This window comes from Vombatus ursinus, unplaced genomic scaffold (genome assembly GCF_900497805.2).
Source record: "Vombatus ursinus unplaced genomic scaffold, bare-nosed wombat genome assembly UNPS02014798.1, whole genome shotgun sequence".
Lineage (NCBI taxonomy): Eukaryota > Metazoa > Chordata > Mammalia > Diprotodontia > Vombatidae > Vombatus > Vombatus ursinus.
This window is the reverse complement of record NW_020954576.1, coordinates 76,884,823-76,902,809: the sequence shown is the minus strand read 5'-3', so window position 1 is coordinate 76,902,809 and position 17,987 is coordinate 76,884,823. Positions and strand designations below refer to the sequence as shown.

Genomic DNA, 17,987 nt, shown 5'->3' with positions numbered 1-17,987 from the left:
CTATCTATCTATCTATCTATCTATCTATCTATCTATCTATCTATCTAATCTATCTACTCCAGAATATCTCTCAGAGGTAAATATATATTACAACTTCCATTTTATAGATAAGCACACTGAGGCTCAGGGTCATATAGCTAAGTAACAGAGCCAATATTAGAAACTACATTTTCTAACTCCACATACATCTCTCTTTCCATTGGGTTATACTTCCCACAAAAACAAAACAAAATGAAAGAAGACATTAATTAAGCCATCATCTCATCCGTGAATTTCATTGTTAATAGATCACAAAATGTCAATATCTCCTTTCCAAAAGTAATTAATTACAAGCAGCCCTTCAGCTGCCACACCTGAGGATGGAAACAAAGTTGATAATTAATTTCACAGATAGAGCTTTTATTTTCAAACATGTCAATGGCAGGAAACAAAAGAAAGTACTTGTGCTGTAAAAGTAAGGCCATGATGTTGGTACACTTTCCCAAAAGTCATCTTTTCCCATGTATTACATGAATCTAAGCACAACCCAGAGATTTTTAAAAATGGAGAAGGCTCCCCAAACAAGCTTAAAGTTGAGGAGAATCTGGTTTCCCCAAGGATCAGAAATTGCCTGGGTTGTAAACTTAGAGGTGGAAGGCAGCTTAGAGGTATGACTTTTCACGGATGAAAAAAATTTTCTAGGTTTTCTCATATGAAGCAATTGTTTAATAAATAAGTAGTTTCATAATAGAAAGTATGTAATTGAGGGTATGGTAGAAAGAAGACTAATTCTGGAGTCAGAGAACTTGCATTCCAATCCCACCTCCTAGGTTTAATATGACCTTAGAAAAGTCACTTAACTCTCTGGTCATCAGTTTCCTTTTTTCTAAAATGAGATGGTTGGACAAGATGGTCTTTGACATCCCTTCCAGCTGTGGATCTATAATCCTCTCTTCCTAAGTCCTAAATTGTGTGGGGCAGACTCTCAGCACTAGGAGTTCCAAAAAGGAGGTTGATGAGGGCTAAGGCTGGATGGATATTGTTTGTCCATCCAGGAGGACCAATGACATCGCTGAGTGGTGTCTTAATTTGTGAGTGAATTAGATTTCAGTGAGGCAGGACAAAAGTTAGAACGACTGCTGATGGCCCACAATGCAGTGGATGACCTTGGCATGTTGGATGCCTAACCAAGCTCTAAGCACTCCACAGGGACTGCTTCAGCCACCCTCATGGCTGTTGGAACACATTGTTCTTGTCCACCTGTTTGGCTGGGGAAAGTCCTTTTCAGGGCTGCTCATCCACCTTTGGTGTTCACCTTCACCCAAGGGCTAATACAATCAGAGAGAGAAGGCTTCATGGAAGAGATTAGCAGAACTGAGCCTTGAAGGAAGGGTATTATGAACCTATTAATCCCAATATTGACAGAAGTCAAGAAGGAGGAAACTCACACTACCCTGAATTTTTTTTTTTTCATTTTAACTGGGGAGAATTTCTCAAAATCTGATATAAGTGTTCTAGCATCAGGGAGAACAGCTGCTTGGTAGAAAATAAAAAATAACGCCCCTGGCCTAGTGGTGGGTGCCTGGTGCTTATGTTTGGGACTATCCCCCAGAAACAGATATGGAAACCCAGAGACCAGAGGGAGTCTTTCAACACTTTCTAAAGCAGTTGAAAGCAGACAGATGGCACCTTCACATCTTTGATGGAAAACCAGAATGTGATGTGTATTCCCAACATATGTGTGTTAACTATCATCTGTGTGCAGGGAAGAAAGTAGGAGCCACCATCCAAAGATACCATGCTATACTTTACTCACAGCCATTTCATTCAGTGAACATTCACCAAAAATACTTTTATTTCGTATCATACAACTCAGCACTTCATGATATACTCTTGTGTTGTTTCTGTTGAAGGGACAGTGGAAAGACTTGGAGTCAGAAAGACTCAGGTTCATTTCAAATCCTGACTGACACTGGGTAAAGTCAGCCTATGGGCCCAGTTTTCTCATCTGTAATATGGGGATAATAATATCTGTAAGTACCTTACTTCCTAGGACTATTTTGAGACTCAGATGAGGTAAATGTAAAGTCCTTTGTAACTCGAAAGTGCTATATAAATAGCAGTTATTATTTTTATTTTATATGTTATTCATTCAAAAAATCTTTATTCAACTCATTGTTTTAGGTGTATTATCAAAGATTAATAAGAGCAACAACAGCTCATATATCCAGGTTGTTCCCAAAGTCTTAGTGCAGTTTTGCATTCTTAAAACTAGACGGGCCCTCGGAGGTCATCCATCTACTCCAACCTCCTTGTTTTAAAGGTGAGGAAACTCAGATCCAGAAACGATGAGTGGTTTGCCTAGGGTCACAGAGGTAGTAAGATCATTAAAGTATTAAGGCTTAAAACTAAATTAGAACTTTTGGGACACCCAGGGCAGAACTTTGAAGTTTCCAGAATGTTCTCCCCAGAAGATGTAGTTTGTGGCCTTAAAGGACTTACAGAAATCTAGCAGATACGACTCATGATGGATTCACAATAGCTATGACAACCTGATCCAAGTGTCCAGTGATTACAATGTGCTATAAGAAATCAAGAAGGGTCACTTCCAGCTGAGGTGATCAAAGAAGACTTGGTGAAGGAGGTGGCCTTGAGTTGAACCCTAAAGGGAAAGGGAGGATTTTTATTGGTACAGAGATCAGGCCCTGAAGGAGAAATATACTTTTCTCATGGCTTCCTTGAAACTGGAGAAGCTGATTTATGATGAAAAATGCTCTGAGATGTGTTTATTTGTCAGGATATTGGGGAGTTTCTTGGGACATTACATGGGGGTGAAATGGCAGCTTGAAAATATTTCAGTGTATTTATAATGACCTCTGTAGATTTTTAGTTGTGAGTTGAGCTGTCTCTCTGGTATCTCTCCATGCTGCTCTGAGAACCAAGTAAGTTTGACCTTTCTAGATAAGATTCAGAAGGAGTGTCAGGGATAACAGGATCTTACAGTTCTGTCATACTTTACTGCTGCAAAGCACCAACGGTATCTCATTTGAACCACATGACCAACCTTTGAATTAGGTAGTGAAAGTGTTATTTTACCCATTTTACAAATGAAGGAAGTGCCCAAGGTCACTTTATCAATAAGTGAAACTCAGACCCAAACCTTAAGTCTGATGCTCTTTCCACTTTATCACCTTTCCCTCCAAACCCTCCCTTCCCCTCGGTTTACTCAGTTTGTTTCAAGCCTGTGTCATATGTGTTGTTTCCCCCATCAAAATGTAAGCTCTGTGAGGGCAGGGATGTTTTTGTTTTTCTGTTTGTATCCCCATTGCTTAGCTCAGTGCTTTGCACATAGTAAGGTTTAATAAGTGCTGTCATCCCAAGTATTTTCTCTCAAATTAATTGTTTTTCTTCTTGCATGTGTGAATGTGGATTAGACTTGTGATTTCATTAATGTAGTTAATCAGTCAAAAAGAATTTATTAAGGGGAGAGAGGGAAAGGGAAGGAAATAAGCATTTATGTAGCACCTACTATATGCCAACACTGTGCTAAGTGTTTTCTAAAACGATTATTTCATTTGATCCTCACAATAATCCAGTGAAGTAGGCACTGAGATTATCCTCATTTTACAGTTGAGGAAACTGAGGCAAGCAGAGGTTAAATGATTTGCTTAGGGTCACACAGATAGTAAATGTCTGAGGCCAAATTTTAACTGAGATCTTCCAGATTCTAGGCCCAGTGTTCTGTTCATTGAGCCACCTAACAGCCTCGTAGTCAAACAGAGCCTCTACTCATAGGCTCCCAAAGTAGGCGATACAGCCCCCTGGGTGGGTGCTGGAACAATGGGGGGTGGTAGTAGCTTTGGGTGCAATTGACGGGAGTTGAATAAAAATAAGGGGGTGGTAGAAGCACAAGGAAAGAAGAGAAGGTGGGGCAGCTAGGTGGTGCAGGGCATGGAGCACCCCGGCCCTGGAGTCAGGAGGACCCGAGTTCAAATCTGGCCTCAGACACATAACACTTACTAACCGTGTGACCTTGGGCAAGTCACTTAACCCCATTGCCTATCAAAAAAAAAAAAGAAAGAAGATAAGACATTTTGAAAAACTGTTCGAACATGTTTCATCAGTTGTGTAACAGAGTTAAAACCTTAGTGATTACGTTATTTTCCAAATAAACATACAAAATGCAAGTTATTACCAATCAGTGGTCAAGTCTGCCAACAGATCTTAACAAGCAAGTGTTGGCAGGCAAGCGTGAAAAGCATTGTGTCGGGAAGTCCAGCGTGCAACAGCAGGAATACCTGCATGTAATGACTTGTTTACAATATGATGCTACACAGTTACATTGTGTTAACAAAATTTCAATGCATAAAAAACCTACAAATTTACAATAAATTATTAAAGATATGTCATTTAAAAATATTTTATAATTTTTAAAATGATGCAGATTTTTTAAAAAGTGCTAAAAGGTTAAAGATTTTTCAAGGAGGCACTGAGTCATTTTTTTAAAAAGGCGGTGGTAGGACAAATAAGTTTGGGAACCTCTGCTCTATAGTAAGCATTTAATATGTTTCAGGCACTGTGCTAAGCCCTGGGGATACAATACACAAAAAGACAAAAGACAGTCCCTATTCTCTCTCTTTTTTTTCTTTTTAATGGTAATTTTTATTTTTTTTTTTGTTTTCAACATTTACTTCCACAAGATTTTGAGTTCCAAATTTTCACCCCATCTCGCCCCTCCCCCCACTCCAAGATGGCATGCATTCTAAATACCCCTTCCTCTAGTCTGCCTTCCCTTCTGTCTCTCCCCCCCTTCTCTGATCCTCTTCCCCTTCAATTTTCCTGTAGGGCAGGATATATTTCTGTACCCCATTTCCTGTATTTCTTCTTTCCCAGTTGCATGTGAAAACATTTTTTTTAAACATGTGTTTTTAAAACTTTGGGTTCCAAATTTTCTCCCTTCTTCCCTCCCCACCCACCCTCATTGATAAGGCAAGCAACTAAATATAGGTTATATATGTGCAGTTATACGAAACACTTTTGACCCTGTCCCTCCTCAGAAGTATTTGCTTCTGATTACTGCCTTTCCCAATCTGCCCTCCTCTCTATCATTCCCCTACTCTCGTGTCCCAACCCCACCCCCCCACATTTTCCTGTAGGGTAAGACAGATTTCCACACCCAACTGAGTGTGTATGTTATTCCCTCCTTAAGTCAAATCCTATGAGAATAAGATTCACTCATTCCCTCTCACCTTCCCCCATTTCCCCTCCACTGTAAGAGCCTTTTATTTTCTGGTTTGTTTTTGTGTGTGTGTGTGTGTGTGTGTGTGTGTGTGTGTGTGTGTGTGTGTGTGATAATTTACCCTGTTCTACCTCTCCCTTTCTCCTTCTCCTAGTATATTCCTCTCTCACCCCTTAATTTTATTCTCCAGATATGACCCCTTCATTTTCAACTCACCCTGTGCCCTCTATCTATCTATATCTATATATACATAAATTTAATTTTTTTCCCTCCAACTACCCTAATACTCACAAAGGTCTCATGAGTTACAGATATCATCTTTCCATGCAAGAATGTAAACAGTTCAACCTTAATAAGTCTCTTATGATTTTCTCTTTCCTGTTTACCTCTTCATGTTTCACTCGAGTCTTGTATTTGAAAATCAAATTTTCTATTCAACTCTGGTCTTTTCATCAAGAGTCCTTAAAAGTCCTCTGTGTCACTGAAGGACCATTTTTTTCCCTGAAAGATTATACTCAGTTTTGTTGGGTAGGTGATTCTTGGTTGTAATCCTATCTCCTTTGTCCTCTAGAATAGTATATTCCATGTCCTGCGGTCCCTTAATGTAGAAGCTGCTAAATCTTGTGTTATCCTGATTGCATTTCCACAATACTTCAATTGTTTCTTTCTGGCTGCTTGTAATATTTTCTCCTTGACCTGGGAACTCTGGAATTTGGCTACAATATTCCTAGGAGTTTTCCTTTGGGGATCTCTTTCAGGAAGAGATTGGTGGATTCTTTCAATTTCTATTTTGCCCTCTGATTCCAAAATATCAGGGCAGTTTTCCTTGATAATTTCTTGAAAGATGATGTCTAGGTTCTTTTTTTGATCATGGCTTTCAGATAATCCAATAATTTTTAAATTCTCTCTCTTGGATCTATTTTCCAGGTCAGTTGTTTTTCCAATGAGATATTTCACATTGTTTTCTAATTTTTCATTCTTTTAGATTTGTTTTACAGTGTCTTGATTTCTCATAAAGTCACTAGCTTCTAATTGCTCTATTCTAATTTTTATGGAAGTATTTTCTTCACTAAGCTTTTGGACTTCCTTTTCCATTTGGCCAATTTTGCTTTTTAGGGCATTCTTCTCCTCGCTGGCTTTTTGGACCTCTTTTGCCATTTGGGTTAGGCTATTTTTTAAGGTGTTATTTTCTTCAGTATTTTTTTGGGTCTCCTTTAGCAAGCTGTTGACTTGTTTTTCATGATTTTCTTGCATCACTCTCAGTTTTTCCTTCACTTCTCTTACTTGCTTCTCAAAATCCCTTTTGAGCTCTTCCAAGGCCTGGGACTGATTCATATTTTTCTTGGAGGCTTTGGATTTAGGAGCTTTGGCTTTGTGGTCTTCTTCTGGTTGTATGTTTTGATCTTCTTTGTCACCAAAGTAAGATAATATAGTCTGATTCTTTTTGCGCTGCTTACTCATGATCCTGGCCAATTACTTGAGTTTTAAACTCTTTGTTAAGGTAAGAGTCTGCTTCCAATTTGGAGAATGTACTGTCCCAAGCTTCAGGGGTTTATACAGCTGTTTTCAAAGATACTTCTAGGGACCGGAAAATTTTCAGTTCTTCCAGGGTGCTGTGATAAGGGCCAAGGTGTTTCCTCTCCACCGCCACAACAAGCTCCACCACGCCAGTGCTCCTCCTCGCCCCAGGACCGCCCCTCAGAATTGTGACCCAGATCCAAACACAGGTGAAGCAAGAGATTCCTGCCTCAGCACTGGCAAAGAGATCCCTGTAATCCCCCTCTGATCAGCCACTTGATTCCCCCTCAGTCTGTGGGCCGGAAGTTCAGGAAACAGCCGCGGCCCCGGGCTGTGCTCAAGACTTGCGGCTGAGACCTAGCTCCTCTCTCACCGCAGTCACAGACTTTTCCCACTGACCTTCTAAGTTGTCTCTGGCATTCCTGGGTTGAGAAGTCTGGAAATTGCCACAGCTGCCCGAGATTCAGTCCTCTGAGGCCTGTTCCAGGTTCGCTGCAGCCTACAAGCCCACTCTGAACTGTGCTCCTCTCCCCGCTCAGCGCAATGCACCTTTCTGATCAACCATCCATGCTGTCTTTGGCTGGAGATTTGTTTCACTCTGTCTTTTTGTGGGTTTTGCTACTTTAGAATTTGTTTAGAGCCATTTTTCATAGGTATTTGGAGGGGTTCGGGGAGAGAGCTCAAGCAAGTCACTGCTTTGCTTCTGCCATCTTGGCTCCCCTGTAAGTATATATATAAAGTTTCCCTGAGGATAAATGAAGAATCTCAGTCATCATCTCAGGGCTTAGCACCATAGAACTACAGTAACTTCTCAGAGCAAGCCCATGTTTTCTTCTAGGTCTTCCTTAGCAAACTCACAGAGATGACCCTAACCCTTTTTGGGATATTTGTAACCTGAGCTTAAAGGATTCCCCAAAGGTCTAGAAATGTTGGATGAAACCATTATCCAAATATAATTCTGTTTTAACCAGGGTTCTAATCCTGCCTTTGTCACTCACTACCTGTGTGGTCTTGGCCAAATCATCCGCCCTCTCTAGGCCTTGATTTCCTCTTTTTTTTTTTTTTGCAAGGCAACTGGGGTTAAGTGACTTGCCCAGAGTCACACAGCTAGTAAGTGTTGTGTGTCTGAGGCCGGATTTGACCTCAGGTCTTTCTTCCTGACTCCAAGGCTGGAGCTCTATCCACTGTGCTACCTAGCTGCCCTGATTTCCTCATTTTTAAAACAAGAAGGATGGATAAGATGGTTTCTGAAATATCTTCCATTTTTAGATTCATAATCTTTTGATAGGGTAACAGGTCAGGTAGGGAGGCCATTCACACCACTCTGTGCATGTATTATGTGTACATGTATGTGTATATATACATAATCACACACATACATACATATATATCTATCCAGGATGTGTGTATGTATATATGTGGCTTTGGATATAGATATAGATATAGATATATTTACATTCATATATAGCCTTAAGTGGATAAAGTTCTTTGTGTATGCTTTCTTATGACCTTCACAACAACCCTGTAAGATATATAGCACATACTATTGTCCCCATTTTTTAGATAAGGAGATTGATATTTGTGGACAACTAAATGGCATAGTAGATAGATTGCTAGACCTGGAGTCAGGAAAAACTGAGTTCAAATCTAGTCTCAGACACTAGCTGAGTGACCCAGGGCAAGTCACTTAGCCTTTGTCTGTCTCAGATCCCTCATCTGTAAAGTGGGGGTAATAATAACACCTACCTCCCAGGATTGTGGTAAGGATCCAATGTAATATTTGTTAAGTGTTTTGCAAACATTAAAGGGTTAATCAAACGCTGCCTATTATTACTGTAGAGAATGAGCGACTTGTCTAGGATTGTACAGATAGTAAACGACTCCGAGAGGGTGGGCAGGCAGGCAGGCAACAAGAATTGATTAAGTACTTACTATGTACCAGGCACTGTGTTAGGTGCTGGAGACAGAAATACAAACAGAAAGACAGGGAATTCCTTTTCTGGTATGGGTGAGACTAGGTGACCTCAGAGGTCCCCTCCTCCTCTGGAATTGTGTGACTGTTTCAGCGAGTCTAACAGAGTACAGTCTGTTGGTCTCCATGAAAGCATATAAAATTAAATTTTTGGCCATCCATGCTGCCTCTTCAAGTCAGGGATTTACAGTAGATAATCACCAGGAATTTCTTGCTTCAACTTCCCAATCTAAATTAGTGGGCTTGACTGGCTCTGGGAACCTTCTATGATGCTCTGATGCCAGAAATCAATACAGTAAGTGGGTCTACACCTCAGTGATCAAAATACAGCAATTTACTCTAGAAGGTCCCGGGTTCCTTCTGCCATTTGTGTTCATAACATATGCTTTCACATACATAGCTGCATTTGCTACACAAATGTTGGGTTTTGTTACAAGCCCTACAGCAAAAACAAATACTGCATCTTTACAATTCCAGTTTCTGAATTTTAGCCCAGACTTGGCCATAGAGTGATGCGCTCTGAACGGCTCCCATTCAGCTCACTCAGATGATTTCTCCCACCCAATGCCGGTATCAAAAAGGGAGTTTTAGTAGGTGAGTTTCTGGCAGACAGACGCATCCAAATCACATTAACTGGAGTCTCTTGTTGCAGATTTCCCAGCATTTCCATTACTCTGTGGGTACTTTACGTGGCACACATGGTATCTGGCAGGTGGAGGATTCTCATCTCTGATTGCCTATATTCCCAATCTACTTTCCTCAGCTATTTTCATACAGCAGAGTAATTATGGTTTAAAATCAGTTTATAACATGTACTCATCCATATTCAGTTCTTTTCCACTTCAGGCGAATCTTATGCAGAGAAAAAAAGTAATAAGAGCTATGTGTCAAGAAGGAGCTGGAATTGAGAAGATCTTGGGGGTACAGTGCTCCTGTATTTTGGTGCTCAAAAGTTCACCCATCCAGAACTAGCAAAGTACTCCATTCACTATTAACCAGACAAAAGACAAGGCCCTATGCACTAAAGTTAACATTTCATAGCAAAAAGGAGATATAATGATATTTACAATAAAATTGAACTCATTGGGAATAATGAGGGCATCCAAAATTGATGAAATACTTGATATATGCACCAGAATATAAGACTACCTCAAAGGATCAAGTTGTATTGATTGATACAGTACTTTTCTGTAATCAATACAGCAAAGCAAATAGAGGTAACAGAATGGAAATTTTTATTTCAAAGTAAAATTATAACGTCTTCATGTAATTTTTTTCACTTAAGGTACACTTGCAGAGATAGGCAAAATTATAGTGAAATTATTAATATTAATTTTTTTTTTGCTTTTTATTTTGGTGAGGCAATCAGGGTTAATTGACTTGCCCTGGATCACACAGCTAGTAAGTGTCAAGTGTCTGAGGCTGCATTTGAACTCGGGTCCTCCTGACTCCAAGGCTAGAGCTCTATGTACTGCGCCACATAGCTGCCCCATAGTAAATTTATTTAAAATAAATTTTTTTTTTTGCATTCATTGACATACCGAGTCCTTCTGTTGCTAAAGAAAAAATTTCATTATCTTCAAGTACATGCAATAACAATATGCACACAACAATGACAACAATGGAGAGGCAGTGGGAGTAAGAGAGACCTGAGTTTAAGTCCTTCCTCTGACATATACTGGCTGAGTGACCCAGGGCAAACCAGTGAAATTTTCAATGCCCAACAGTACCTAGAAAAGATTACAAATTGCAGAGTAGGTGCTGACCTGGAGGGTTTCCTCAGAGGGATTCCTTCAAATCCCAGCTAAAATCCTACCTTCTATAAGAAGTCTTTCCTGACCCCTCTTAATGCTACTGGTTTCTCTCTGTGGATTCTCTCCAATTTATCCTGCACATATCTTGTTTGTACTTAGTTGTTTCTATGTTGCTTCCCACATTAATTAGTTTAAGAGTTCCTTGAGAATAGGGACTGTCGGGGGCAGACCCAAGATGGCGGAGGGAAAGCAGTGACTGTCTTGAGCTCTCTCCCAAAGCCCTCCAAATACCTAAAAAAACGGCTCTAAACAAATTCTACAGCAGCAGAAGCCACAAAAAGGCAGAGTGAAACAAATTTCCAGCCAAAGACAGCCTGCATGGTTGATCATAAAGGTATATTGCGCTGGGTAGGGAGAGGAGCGCAGTTTGGCATGGGCGTGCAGGCTGCAGCAAACCTGGAGTAGGCCTCAGAGGACTGAATCACGGGCAGCTGTGGCGGTTTCCAGACTTCTCAACCCGTGAATGCCAAAGACAACTTAGGTCAGTGGGAAAAGTCTGTTACTGCGGTGAGAGAAGAGTTAGGTATCAGCTGCAAGTCCGGAGTGGGCCCAGGGCAGCGGCTGTTTCCTGAGCTCCCAGCCCACAGACTGAGGGGGAATCAAGTGGCTGATCAGAGGGGGATTGCAGGGATCTCTTTGCCAGAGCTGAGGCAGGAATCTCTTGCTCTGCCTGTGCTTGGATCTGGGTCACAGTTCTGAGGGGTGGTCTGGGGCGAGGAGGAGCACTGGTGCAGTGGAGCTTGTTGTGGTGTTAGAGAGGAAACACCTTGCCCCTTATCATACCACCTTGGAAGAACTGAAAATTTACAGGTCCCTAGAAGTACCTCTGAAAACAACTGTATAAACCCCTGAAGCTTGGGACAATATACCCTTCACATTGGAAGCAGACTTTTACCTTAACAAATAGTTTAAAACTCAAGGAATTGGCCAGGATCATGAGTAAGCAGCGCAAAAAGAATCAGACTATATTATCTTACTTTGGTGACAAAGAAGATCAAAACATACAACCAGAAGAAGACCACAAAGCCAAAGCTCCTAAATCCAAAGCCTCCAAGAAAAATATGAATCAGTCCCAGGCCTTGGAAGAGCTCAAAAGGGATTTTGAGAAGCAAGTAAGAGAAGTGAAGAAAAAACTGAGAGTGATGCAAGAAAATCATGAAAAACAAGTCAACAGCTTGCTAAAGGAGACCCAAAAAAATACTGAAGAAAATAACACCTTAAAAAATAGCCTAACCCAAATGGCAAAAGAGGTCCAAAAAGCCAGCGAGGAGAAGAATGCCCTAAAAAGCAAAATTGGCCAAATGGAAAAGGAAGTCCAAAAGCTTAGTGAAGAAAATACTTCCATAAAAATTAGAATAGAGCAATTAGAAGCTAGTGACTTTATGAGAAATCAAGACACTGTAAAACAAATCTAAAAGAATGAAAAATTAGAAAACAATGTGAAATATCTCATTGGAAAAACAACTGACCTGGAAAATAGATCCAAGAGAGAGAATTTAAAAATTATTGGATTATCTGAAAGCCATGATCAAAAAAAGAACCTAGACATCATCTTTCAAGAAATTATCAAGGAAAACTGCCCTGATATTTTGGAATCAGAGGGCAAAATAGAAATTGAAAGAATCCACCAATCTCTTCCTGAAAGAGATCCCCAAAGGAAAACTCCTAGGAATATTGTAGCCAAATTCCAGAGTTCCCAGGTCAAGGAGAAAATATTACAAGCAGCCAGAAAGAAACAATTGAAGTATTGTGGAAATGCAATCAGGATAACACAAGATTTAGCAGCTTCTACATTAAGGGACCGCAGGACATGGAATATACTATTCTAGAGGACAAAAGAGATAGGAGTACAACCAAGAATCACCTACCCAGCAAAACTGAGTATAATCTTTCAGGGAAAAAAATGGTCCTTCAGTGAAATAGAGGACTTTCAAGCATTCTTCTTCTTCTTCTTCTTTTTTTTTTTTGATTTTGTTTTGGGCTAGGCAATGGGGTTAAGTGACTTGCCCAGGGTCACTCAGCTAGTGAGTGTTGTATGTCTGAGGCCAGATTTGAACTCAGGTCCTCCTGACTCCAGGGCCAGTGCTCTATCCACTGCGCCACCTAGCTGCCCCCTCAAGCATTCTTGATGAAAAGACCAGAGCTGAATAGAAAATTTGACTTTCCAATACAAGATTCAAGTGGAACATGAAGATGTAAACAGGAAAGAGAAATCATAAGAGACTTATTAAGGTTGAACTGTTTACATTCCTGCATGGAAAGATGATATTTGTAACTCATGAGACCTTTGTCAGTATTAGGATAATTGGAGGGAAAAAATTCTATGTATGTGTATACAGATATAGGTAGATAGATAGATAGGTAGAGGGCACAGGGTGAGTTGAAGATGAGGGGGTCATATCTGGAGAATAAAATTAAGGGGTGAGAGAGGATTGTAGTAGGAGAAGGAGAAAGGGAGAGGTATAATGGGGTAAATTATTTCACAAAAACAAAACAAAACAAAAAAAAACACCAGAAAAGGTTCTTACAGTGGAGGGGAAACGGGGGAAGGTGAAAGGGAATGAGTGAATCTTATTCTCATAAGATTTGACTTAAGGAGGGAATAACATACTAACTCAATTGGGTGTGGAAATCTGTCTTACCCTTCAGGAAAATGGGGGGGAAGAGGAGAAGAGAGGAGGGGAATGATAGAGAGGAGGGCAGATTGGGAAAGGGGGTAATCAGAAGCAAATAATTCTGAGGAGGGACAGGGTCAAAAGAAAGAATAGAATAAATGGGGGGGCAGGATAGGATTAAGGGAAATAGAGTTAGTTTTTAACAGTATGTCTACTATGGAAATGTTTTGCATAACTGCACATGTATAACCTATATTTAGTTGCTTGCCTTATTAATGAGGTGGGTGGGGAAGGAGGAAGGGAGACAATTTGGAATCCAAAGTTTTAAGAACACATGTTTAAAAAAAATGTTTTCACGTGCAACTGGGAAAGAAGAAATACAGGAAATGGGGTACAGAAATCTATCCTGCCCTACAGGAAAATAGATAGGGGATAAGAGAAGGGGGGTAGAGCTAGAAGGGAAGGCAGACTAGGAGAAGGGGTATTCAGAATTCATGCCATCTTGGGGTGGGGGGAGGGGCGAGATGGGATGAAAATTTGGAACTCACAATCTTGTGAAAGTAAATGTTGAAAACAAAAAATAAATAAATTTATTAATAATAAAAAAAGAAAAAAATATATATATGTATACTTGCAGATGCTCCTGGTATACTGTATTCAGATCAGCAGTCATTTTGGAATGTTTCCCCATCCCCCCTTTTGCATCTATGTGCTACCTGTCTTTCAAGGCCCAGCTCAAGTCAATGAAGTTTTCATAATAGTGATAATGACAATCAAGCAATATATTGAGTGCCTACTATGTGCCAGACATAGGTAGCATGGAAGGCTGTCCTCAAAGACAGGAAGACCTGTGTTCAAGCCCCCTCTCTGACACATACTGACCATGTGACCCTAGTGTTAGTCTATAAAAAGGGTTCTGTGAGCCCCATTTTATAGTAGAGAGAACTAAGTTTGAGAGAGAGAGGGTTAATAATTTATCCAGTCACATAGCTAATTGGTATTCACATCAGGATAGGATAGGATAAGTCTCTCTGTCTCTCTGTCTCTCTGTCTCTTTCTCTGTGTAGACAGATATAGATAGATAATGGATGGATAGATAGGATGGGTGATGAATGGAAAGACAGATAAATAGAATGAATATTTATTAAATGGTTGATATGTGCTAGGCACATAATAAGCACTTGGGACACAAGTAGAAGTTGTTGCCTTCAAAGAGTTTAAACTCTGGGGCAGCTAGGTAGCACAGTGGATAGAGCTCCAGCCTTGGAGTCAGGAGGATCTGAGTTCAAATATAGCCTCAGACACTTGACACTTAACTAGCTGCGATTCTGGACAAGTCATTTAACCCTGATTGCCTTGCCAAGTAAAACAAAAACCCACAACAAATGCAAGATGAAACAAAAAGTTTAAATTCTAATGGAAGAAGACAAAACATAAAGGGGAGCTGGCAAAGAGAGGAGTGAAACTAGTGATAGTTTCATTAAACTGTGATATATTTCAAAGCCCTTTATCTCAGTCATATTTTATTTAGAGGCAGTTGGGCATCTGTTGTATCATCATCATCATCATCATCATCATCATCATCCGGTTATATTCTTTTGTTCAATAAGCATAGTACTACCAGCTCCTTGAGGAAGGAGATTGATTATAATTTACTGGTTGACATGTTTCATTCCCAATTTTCTATATTTTTGGGAAAAGGCGACGGGGTCCTGGGAGAGAAGTGATCAAATACAGAGGATCAAGTGTTGTCTTATCTGATTACAAAAGGCACTGAAACTGGCAGGATTCATTCTACCTAAGCTGCTTTGTGGATGAATCCTCGTCCCCATTCCCCAAATATAAAGTATGATTTGTGGATTACCGCTTCATAAGTAGACAGGGTTGAATTCACTGACCTCTAAGGACCCCTCCAACTCTGAGATTCTACATTTTTATGATCTCTTGAGGGACTAAGCAGTACTTACTTTTAATGTATCTAGACATTGATTAATAATTAATACTGGATAACCTGTTAAGCACCATCAGTGTTTTCTGAAACTCTAAGCAAAGAGTTATTTGTATTTCTGTTCAGTCCTTTCTCGTCAGAAGTGAGATTTTCATCCAACTGGTCCTGAAATTGCTGCCACAAATTGGTGAATTTCTGCAGCTACAAGACAGGGTTTTAAAGCACAACTCCAGAGACACTGTAATTGATGCTGTCATAGGAAATGCCTCTTCTGTTTCAGAGATTTAGAACAAAGGCAGGGAGGTTATCAGCCTGCTTTCCACAGCCTAAGTATTGCTTTTGAATTAAAATGGCTGGTAGCAGTACAGACTCCACAGCCTAAGCTACTGCTAGAATGAAAATGACCCCCTTTTTATGTTTAAAGCAGCCATGCTTTTTGAAATGCTGCTTCCCTAACTTACCGTGAAGTGATGTTTACGGCACGAGATTAATAAGGATCACTATAGTAACAACTGATTTCTTGGATTAACAACTCATTCAATTTCTGATCCCAATCTCTAATGTTTGAATAAGAATTGAGGAGATTGAGTGACTGCAAATCGAGTGGAGAAAAATAAGCATGTTTTCTTGCAGATGGTTCCATATTAGTCCCTGTGCTGTTATGATGTTAGATTTATTATTTTAATTATTCTTTCTTACTTTGCTTAAAATGGTTATGGCTGAGTTTGCTAAATTATCACATATATACATATATATGTAATACACATACATGTATGCCTACACATATTATACATACGTATGATGTCTTTATTCTCTCACTCACATTATTCCAACACCTAATTGTGGGGTAGAGGTGACCCTGAGTTTTCAAAGGCTGCTAGCAGAACACACAAGCCCTGGCAGATTCTATCAAGCTAGTAAGTCTCCATGTATAAGCCTTGTGGTTGATTATGTATGTGTTGTCCTGCCAGCCTAGCTATGTTTAGCGATGTTAACCGTGAGAGGTTTGGCCATTAGGTGATTAATTTTCTTTACACACAACTCAGGAAACCATTCACTAAGGTGTAGAAGGGTTATAATCAGCATCAGTAGAGGGAATACTTACATTAATGCATTTATAGATCCCTGAAATATTGAAGCCTGATCTGGTATATGATAATTTTTTTAATTGCATTTTAAGGTTCCCTACCTAAATAATGCTACCCCAGTGGAATATGCTGTATCGTCTTTGTAAGATACCAGTTTGATTTTGAATGTGTAGCACATACTCCTAACTCTTTGCATTGGCAGTCTGGGTCCCTAGAGGGGACAGACAGACAGACAGATAGACAAACAAATGGTTAGATAGCTAGCTAGATAGATGGTTAGATAGACAGATGGACAGATGGATGGATGATAGATAGGATAGCCACCTTAGAGGATGGCTACTATGTCCTCTCCATGATCTCAGGTTAACCCTGGTGCGGTGAGGTGGGGATGTCTTTCTAATGCAGTAACTCATAAGCCTCCAGTGATATGCTTCCCCCCAAATAATCAGTTAATATCAATTAGTCAACCAGATTTAATTGGTTTTTAGAAAAGGGAAAAGGGGAAGGAACAAACATTTATTAAGTACCTAGTACATATCAGGCACTGTGCTAAGCACATTACAAATATTATTTCAGAGCAAAACCAATTGAACAAAGTAACCAAGTAGGGGTATTGGCTAATGTGGTATATAAAACATCTCCCTTAAAGTTTCTGATGGCTCTCCCACCAATTATACAGAGTCTGGGAGAAGGTGAGTTCAAAATGACATAGCACATGTGGCCTTATCGCAGTTCTTGGGAGCCTTTTGTTGGAGTCTTCAAGATGTCTTCCTTAGATACGGTCTAGCTGAGCCCCTTATAGTGCCTTACATCTATTTGCCTTTCCTTCTTAGATCTTATGCATAACCTTAGCTCCCAAAGCAGATGGTGTCGTCCAAAGGACGCTGAAGTTCACAAGGCCCTCTTCAGGGAGGAGAGTGGGAAGAAGACCAAGCTGGAGGGGGGAGCGGGGGGCCTGCCCTGCTGCTTCCTCATCCCCGTTGATTTCTTCTTAGGAGATTAGCTGGAATGCGACCTCTTCTCCACCGCCAGGCTAGAGAGAGAGTTGGAATGCTAGATTCTGATGATCTCACTGATTTTGTGTTTTATATGAAGCTCCATCGAGTGTGACCAAGCCCCTCAATCAATCTGAGAGGCTTCTTGTGCAACACCTCTCCAGTTCATTCAATGGCTTTCAAAGACCTCGAAATTCATCAAGCATTTTCACATTTCATCTAAAGCAGAGGCTCTTAGCCTGAGGTCTTAAAACTTAATTTTATTTTATTTTATTTATTTTTTTAGGCACTTAGAGTTAAGTGACTTGCCCAGGGTCACACAGCTAGTAAGTGTTAAGTTTTTGGTCTGAGGCCAGATTTGAACTCAGGTCCTCCTGACTTCAGGGCTGGTACTCTATCCACTGCACCACCTAGCTGCCCCTTAAAACTTAATTTTTAAAAAATATTTTGACAACTTCGTTCCAAAATAATTGGTTCCTTTTGTGGTTATACTCCTTGAGAAAAGAATTTACAAAATTACACTTCCCTTTTCACTCTCTTTTTAGCTCTCTCTTTTCTGGCTCTGGACTTCATCATGCAACCGACATCGCCCTATCTAAAGTTACCAGTAATTTCTCCATTGCCAAATCTGATGGGCTTTTCTCAGCCCTTATCCTTCTTGACCTCTCTGTAGCTTTTATTTACACTCTTGATCATAATCTTCTCCTCTCTAGGTTTTGGAGACACTGCTCTAGCTGATTCTCCTTTTACTTCCCTGACTGTTCTTCTCAGTCTCCCTTGCTGCATCTCCATGCAAGTCTCACCTACTAACTGTGGGTT

General features: G+C 40.2%; 1 protein-coding gene across 1 annotated transcript in view; it reads left to right on the top strand.

The window, feature by feature from the left end:
• Positions 1–17,987, top strand: part of LOC114049838 (histone-lysine N-methyltransferase SMYD3-like) — a 1,050,735-nt gene that overhangs the window by 671,768 nt on the left and 360,980 nt on the right. The gene's annotated exons all lie outside the window — the stretch shown is intronic.